Genomic DNA, 8,216 nt, shown 5'->3' with positions numbered 1-8,216 from the left:
CCCAACATACTTTCTGTCTTACTAATTAGGCCAATATTTTTAAATGGCATGAGTTTGCTTCATTTTCAACATTACATGCGGGTAATCATTCGCAGTACATATAGCTGACTTCCCTATCATTTCTTTCAAGTTATCTTGATAAAAGGAGGTACTGATGTTTGATAATCACAGAATCTGATTTTAGAGACTATTCTTGAGATACAGTTCAGCAGTTTTCACATATGCTACAATTACAGAGAAAAATACTGTCTGAAATCCATTTGCATTTGCGAGAATATAGCCCTACAGAGACTATGGACCACAAAAATATAATGCTACACATAAACATGTATCACGAGTCCACCATGCCCCCATTCTAATATCACATTCTTTTAACATGAGTGGAACTTTAAGGATTTCACACTTGTTGAAAACAGCCAGCAACAGTGATTTCCATGCTATGTTTTTTTGTTGTTTTTTTTTCTCCTCTAGACTTAAGGCAATTTTGAAACTGTATTGTTGCTAGGTTGCTTCTAGGTTCAGTAAGCCTAAAGGAAAGCGATAATTTCATTGAAAAAGTAAATCAATAAATAGAAAGATGAAATGTACCCTTCCACTGCATACATTTATTCGTACATCTTTTCTGCTTGTCTTGCTCCTTCACATCAATCTAGCATTAGTCTCACTAAATTCACTGGAGAAGAGATTTAAGAAGATGTCTTTAAAGCATGTCCTTTTTCTCATCTTCCCCCAGAATCCGGCCTGTAATTAGCCTGTTTGTCATGAGTCCATTATTTTAAAAATCTATAAATTTGCTTCACTTATCACATTAATACGACTAAAAGTAAGCATATTCATAGTTCATATAATTAATATTATTGATATTATTTTACCATTCCTTCTGATCTTTTTTTAACTTGTCTGTTTAACTACCGTAATGAAATATGTGAACTTAGAGACTAGGAATGAGGCATTATGAGATGGCATAATCATTTATTTGTCTAGATGAACAAGCATTGAAGGGTATCTTGTGTTTCACCCATTTCCTTTGAAACATTAATGTGTTTTTCTTTCTTTTAGCATAAGACCTTAAGCTCCTTAAATGTTTGCTGGCCCATTACATTTGGAAACATTGCCTAAGTAGTCTATTAAATTGTATATTTATTTTTCACATACATTGGTGAGGGTAAAAACTGAAAGCTGAACTTAACAGCTAAATTTATCACTGGAGTTTCCGTCCTAAATACCAAAAATACCATGTTAAAAATAGAAATATGGATGTATGTTGAAGATATGTATTATATATGTAGTATTTTATTATTAACCTTGCTTGACATCCACTACACTCTATAGAAAAGCTGTTTGGGACTCTACTTCATTGATTTTAATGGAAACCAAAGGCCTGCTCTATAAAGTACATATAGAAGGCCATACACCATAATGCAAGTAATTTGGCATACATCCATAAGTCTTGAAAGGAGAGGCACTTAGAAGTGTGAATGTGAATTGCTTTGCAATCTGCAGTGTGGTAATATAGCTGTCAACCATATTTCATGTTGTGCAGGACTAAGGATAGAACATCTCTGGAAAGACATGCTTTTTAACTTGAAGAAACTGAACAAGTGATATCTAAATATCTTTTTTTTTTTCTTTCTTTCTTTTATCAGAATCTAAGAAGTCATATTAAGAAGTGCAATAGAAAACACTTCTTTTCATGGAATATGGGAAGTTTACATAAATAAAATATAGATTAAAACAATTCCTTCTACATAGTCTCCACGCAAAATATAGAGAGAAGAAAGGAGAAAGAAGAAAGAGGTTAGGAGGGAACAAGGTGTGGGTGAGGAAGAGAAAGAGAGAGACAGAGAGGGAGAAAGACAGGATTCCTGTGCTTACATTCAGCCAGAAATGTGAAAGTTGGTGGTTTTTGTTTGGACCTTGCATGGTTTCAATTCCTCCTGAGTTTGCACCCTTAAGTTTTACTTTAGGTTATGGGGTGAATAAAATGACACTCAAAACAATACCCATCATGTTACCAAGATACTCCTTTCTTCAGTATGAAATCATTAAAGACCACAAAGTCTTGGCAGCACTTCTACCTGAAGTTATTTGTATTCTAATATTCACTGGCTATTCACCTTTACTGAAAAGTTTACTAACTTTGGCAAACTTCACCTGTGTTATGGCTTTGTAGCAGATCATGCAAACATGAAGTTACTAACTGATTCTGCTTTCATTATGAAAGCTCCACTATTTATGGCTGGCCACACAAAACAGACAGTAATAGCTGAATTCATGCACTGGAGTCATCTGGGATCGACAAAAGATGAATTTGACTTCTGTAGCAGAAAAACATGATTTATATCAAACTCTTATTTTCCTGCTCAATTTAGTAACTCACTTTTAACTACTTTTTGATCTGCTGCATGTTCTGAGTAAACTATCAGATTTCCCTCTGCTGCAGTTTCTTCCTATTCTGTAATACCAGGATAATGTTTACTCAGCTTGGTAGGGGTGCTTACACAATTTCGGATGAATGACTAAAAACCAATTATTACCATTATGTTTTAACAACTGCAGAAGCCACAGACAGAGAATCTGGCATTCACAAAACAGGCATTTTAGAACTGTTCAGGCTTTAAGCATTCTGGTTCTGAGGCAAGGGGAGGATCTAAGTTACATACTTAGTAACACTGCATTCAATGCAATGTTGCTTCACAAACTGAATTAATCACCTTTTAAAAAACATTACCACTTACAATATGACTTAGAATTTAATAATCAGTTAAAGTTGGTCCTATTGGAAATGCAATCCAAAAACTTTTCTTCAAGAAACTGTTAAGACATCCCTGCATGTTCAGCGTGCTATCGCCCCTATACACACAGTAAGTTTCACTTTAGATTAGTATCTTAATGCTTTGAAGAAAACAACCGGAATTAAACTAAACTAAACTAAACTAAAATTTTAAAAGTTTAAAGCTGTTAGGAACAAAACAACTGTGTTTGATATCAGATAAAACTACGGTCAGTGTCTGATTCACTGGCTTTTTCTCAGGCAAAAGACATGTTTTCCCCAGGGGTCACCAGGTCAGGCAAGCTGCATTCTTTCTGCCAGGCACTTTGTAATGTGCAATGAACAGTGTCATTTATTTTCATTTCCTCATACTTAATTGCATGCTTCTTGCTTCCAATAATAAGCCAGAAGGCAGGTGGTAGAAGCAGTAAACTAAACTACTACTAGCTGTCAGAGTTACAGACCATGCTACTCTTCTCTTGAAACAACTCAAACTGCTGAACTGGAAAAACACTTGCTTCCACTGCGCATTAATAGAGATTTCCTTTTTATTCTATTAAAAAAAAAAGAAAGAGAGAGAGAGAGAGAGGTGAAAAATAATACTAAGTGCTTAGCAAACACAAATTTGTTAATTTATCTTCTGTCACATTAAAAGGAAGCAATATATGAAGAACAGCAATAGTATTCCAGTGTACTTTTAAAGTGTAGTGAGATGGCTCTTTTAGCCAAGTAATGTCAGCAATTATACTTCTGTAACCCATTAATGACTTCAGTATCAAGCTATTTAAAACCTGAATGATTGTGTTTGAACGTAGAAATGTCTATTAGCTATGCTACATTCGCGTTTATCACATTTGAAAATAAATGAATTATTTCATTTATTGTGGAAATTAACACTTATTTCATTTTCTACTATGATAATAAATAAAATAAAACTTTATTGAAGATCCCTTTAAAGAAATTAATTTCATCTTCATTGTGCACTCAGGCTGACTAGATAATTACTTCTGGTGTATTTTGCTGATGGGTATGTCACTTCTACAGACAAATCAGGATTTATTGGCATATTTAGATGCAAAGTTCTCATGGTACTGCTGCATGCATGGATAGCACTTAACAATACATAACTATTTTTTTAATAGTGTCACTGTTGTGCCACAGATTTGTGTTATTGTTGAAGAAACTGGAAATCCTATCACACTGCTGCGGTTAAAAGAGAATGACAAAGGAGTAAAATTAGAGTAATAGTTAATATATTCATGATCACTTTAAAAATATAAGTTCTCACTCCAGTGGCTTCTAACTCTATCCAATTGTTTGTGGATAAAAAGGTGTTGCTATTCCTGCTGCAATTATCTGACAGAGATAAGTAATAAAAAGAGGATTTCTAAAAATATTATTTGCTGATTTGCATAATAGAACAAGTGTTAGTAGCAAACCCAGCAAAAAAATGTCACTATACCAGAACATGTTCATCACTTTAGCTCGTAAGTTTGCTATGTACAATTCTAATATGTTCATTACTAACTGTACTAGTTAGCACAGAATGTCCTTAGCATTGAGAACTGAATTGTAGCTTCTCACTTTCTGTAATGCTCTTCTTAAGGATTACTGATGCTATTATTTCCTGTTTAAGTTGCACGTTTCAAATATATAATACAGAAATACATGAAGGTTCAGGCTGAATCCTGCAAGTAACACTACCTGTAAACTTTTACAATTTGGCTGTACACCTTTTTGAAGTCAGTGGAGCTTTGAGCAAAGGATCATTTTTCACTTGCAAAATAAAATGGAACAGAGGGGCTCCATTTTAGGAGAAATGATACATTCACTCAGAAAGAGCAGTAACTCATATGTAATTAAGTAACTTAGGCAAATTATTTTCCAAAATTTCAGTCCAAATCTCTTGTCTAAAGAAACAGTATGCATAAATAAAAAAACATAAGCAATTAATTTACATGTGTTACCTTTCCTACTTCTAGCTCAACTTCAAATGTTGAGGAATTACATACTGAGAAATGAACACAATCAGTCATTCCCTGGCCATGACCGGTATCCAATTCAGATAACAAAGTTCTCTAACAAGTCCTGGGGAAAGGTAGGAATGGCACATGGAGAGTCAGAGGATTTGGAAAAAATAGGAAATATTAAAGGAAAGTCATACAAAGTCATTTAGCCTCTACAATTCAACCAATTAGCTTAAATATGAGAAGATACCTCCTTCCACCCAGGCATCACAATATTGTTTACTTCTAAGCACTTTATTCATGAACTTAACATGATGAGAATTTCCTTACATACTTCTTCCTCCCTAAGAGAGCCAGAGGCAGAAACACTTTCCTGCTCCTGCCCTGCCAAGATCCAGGAAACTATTAGTTTAAAGTGTGAGTGCTACAGGGCAAGGTATGTATACTTGACAGACCAGTAAAGGCTACCAGGCTCAGTTTTATAGGACAGTTATACAAAACAATGCCTATTTATTTTGTGAATCCCACTAGCACTTGCACATGACATAGGAGACCATACTGGTCTGCATACTAAAAACTGCACTTTTAGCAATGTCTGAGAGAGGCATGTCTACATGCAGACATGGATAACTCAGGATGAAGGTACTCCTTGCCTTACCTTTGGCTGATCTGGAGTATTTTGAAATTAGGCATGATATGTACTTGTAGTATTAAGCACGTAAGTCTGTCTTCAGCTGGATGTGCTTTTGAAAATTAAAGGCCTTTCTCATTGATCTCTGCTATTTATAATTTTAAAGTCAACCAAAACTGTTGATTTTTGCAAACTCAAGACCACAGTCCTCAACTGAAAAAAGCATGGCATTTAAAAAAGCGATGATCTCCCAGATTTATTTTTCCTGGACTTTACCCAAGATGTTGCTGAACATGAGTATATTACAGCAACAGAAAAGGCAGACTGGCCTGATAACTATGGGCTAAATAAAAAAATAATATCTTCCTAACGCCAAAATCTACTCCCTTATTCCTTGGTGGACTCACTCCATGGTTTTTTACTTCCACTGTGATATTGCATTAGGGAAGCATCCAGAGGTGTGAGAGGGCTGGCTGGAACTACAAGTATCTCAAACTTAAAAAGAGACATCTAATATTTATATACTGAAATGCCTTATACATTGCTATCTGAAGCACATTCAGTGCATAATCTTGTAGATCATTCATTTACAGGTCATGCCTCTGTATCTATGAATTCCCAAACTGCAGTGTTTGTTTTTCATCTATCCAGATGAATACCCCAAAAAATATCACTTACCCTTTGACATGATAAATGACTCTGTGGGGATTTTATTGCTGAGATGCAATACTCCGGAGAGTCATGCAATCGTGCAATCCAATTAGTGTTTTAGATGGTACAAAATTATTCAGTGAATGAATGGGTAGAGACACATTACAAATAATACTGTCAGGACTATTCTCCCTACCTTTTTTTCTTCCCTAAATCGTATCAACAGACATGGATGTGTACACATACTCAGAAATGCACTATGTACTATCCTAGATAAGATCATTTCTCCTTAAGTCTATTGCTTTTGTTGAATTTCATTTATAAAGACTTTCCAAATTATAGACAAGATCTTTACATGGAGAATTCATTGATGAATATATGCTGAAAATGATGAAAAAAAAAACCATTTGTAAGCCATGTCAGTTCCTACATTCCTTTTCAATATCATTTTTACAAAGGCATTTAAAACCAGTGGCGAATCTAGTTTGAACTTTAGTTATTTTATCATGTATAAATTATAAAATGCATATCCATATTCTTTGGGTACTACAATTTAATGTACCTCAGAAAATGTTGGGTTTTTTTTGTACTTTCTGCTATACAGCTGCTCACAGCTGAAATTGCTCAGTCATAAAGAAAGCGCATTTGCTGCATTCCAAATGCCTGCATAGGTATGCATTTGGGAGATAATTTCCTTTTATTTAATGTCATCTGCAAGGAAAAATATTGGCAAAATCAGCCATTCTTGAGAGAGTTCTCAGTAAAAGTAAAGCAGAAAAAACATCTAGGCGCCTACTTTATTGAGTCCTAATTTGAGTAACTAGTGTAATTCTGATATCTGACTTTCCTATCATTTCTGCTCTTGTTTTTCACCATCTCTCCATATGGAAACTCTAAACTGTTCCAGGAAGTTTCTTATAAGGAGTGGATGTCTTAAGTTATACTTAAATTTCTAACCCTTGATCCCCAGTAAATGGACTACAAGTTAGACAAGGTAACTAGTCTTGCCAAACTCTGATCCAGAATTTGACTTTTCAAGGACAAAAACAGAATGTGCCCTTTCTGAGCTACATTATCAGAGCCATATGCTTTATAAACTGCAAAATGGCATGTTTTTTTTCTGTTTGGAGTACTTCTTATATTTGCCCATTCATTCAGGTCTAACAGAAAAAAATAGAACATTGCCTCCTCAGTCAGGAGTACCAATTCAAAAATAATTACACTGCAGCAAAGGCACAAAATTCTGACGTACTTTCCAAAAAAATTAGAATGAAGTTGTCAATTTTCTTTTTACCTTATTTCCCCTACTACCTTCCTTCAGTACTTTAAACTCTACAAAATATGTCTAAATGGAAGCAAGCTTATTGGTACCTCTGCAGCTAAATTATGTTGGTGGAAAGTATGCTTATGGAAATACATACATTGAACAAAATTTAGGTAAAGTATTCTTCTGTAATCTTTGAAGTTACATAACTACAAGAGATAACATCAGTAAATGAAGGCTGTTAATAAACTGGCTAATTAATTCACATTATTAAAACAAGACACATTATTCTCTTTTTATTCTTATTTAGGTCCTTATTCTAAAAAGTATTTAAGAATATCTTCCTTTTTAGTATCCTTATGTATTCCTTTAAGCATAAATCCAATGAAATGTTTAAGGGTGAACTTAGGCACGTGTTTGGGTGGTCTGCTGAAAACAGGCATTACCCTTGGATGCAAGGGAAAGCATCCAGCAACCTTACGAAGAAGAGTCTATAAAACAAGGTTTCTGATTTAAAAATAATTACAGTCAAAGATAGAAAATGCTCATCCCAGCCAGAAGAAAAGGCAGAAAATGTTTTCGGAGGCTAACATATTGATCTTTCTATCACTGTATCCAAAGCACTAAGACAGAAGTAAGGCTTATTCGCGGTGGTAAATACAGGAATTCACAGCATTTGCTGCACAGTTCTCTTCAAAGCTTCCTGAAATTAATAGTTAATTCTGCTGCATAAGCTAAGAGGTCAGGAAAGGCTGTCATTACACTACTTTGTACCACATCTAACCTTTATGTAATTAAAGCATTTTTTCATATTCACTTAGTTACTTAGAGGACACTGCATGGTGAGTCAACTTACGATGTAGCTTAGACTATTTCTTCATTACTTTGTTGTTTGGGTTTTTTGTTTTGTTTTGTTTTTTGATGTTTTTT

The sequence above is a fragment of the Meleagris gallopavo genome, chromosome 3 (genome assembly GCF_000146605.3).
Source record: "Meleagris gallopavo isolate NT-WF06-2002-E0010 breed Aviagen turkey brand Nicholas breeding stock chromosome 3, Turkey_5.1, whole genome shotgun sequence".
NCBI classification, from domain to species: domain Eukaryota; kingdom Metazoa; phylum Chordata; class Aves; order Galliformes; family Phasianidae; genus Meleagris; species Meleagris gallopavo.
The sequence above is the reverse complement of the archived record's forward strand: the minus strand, read 5'-3'. Positions refer to the sequence as shown.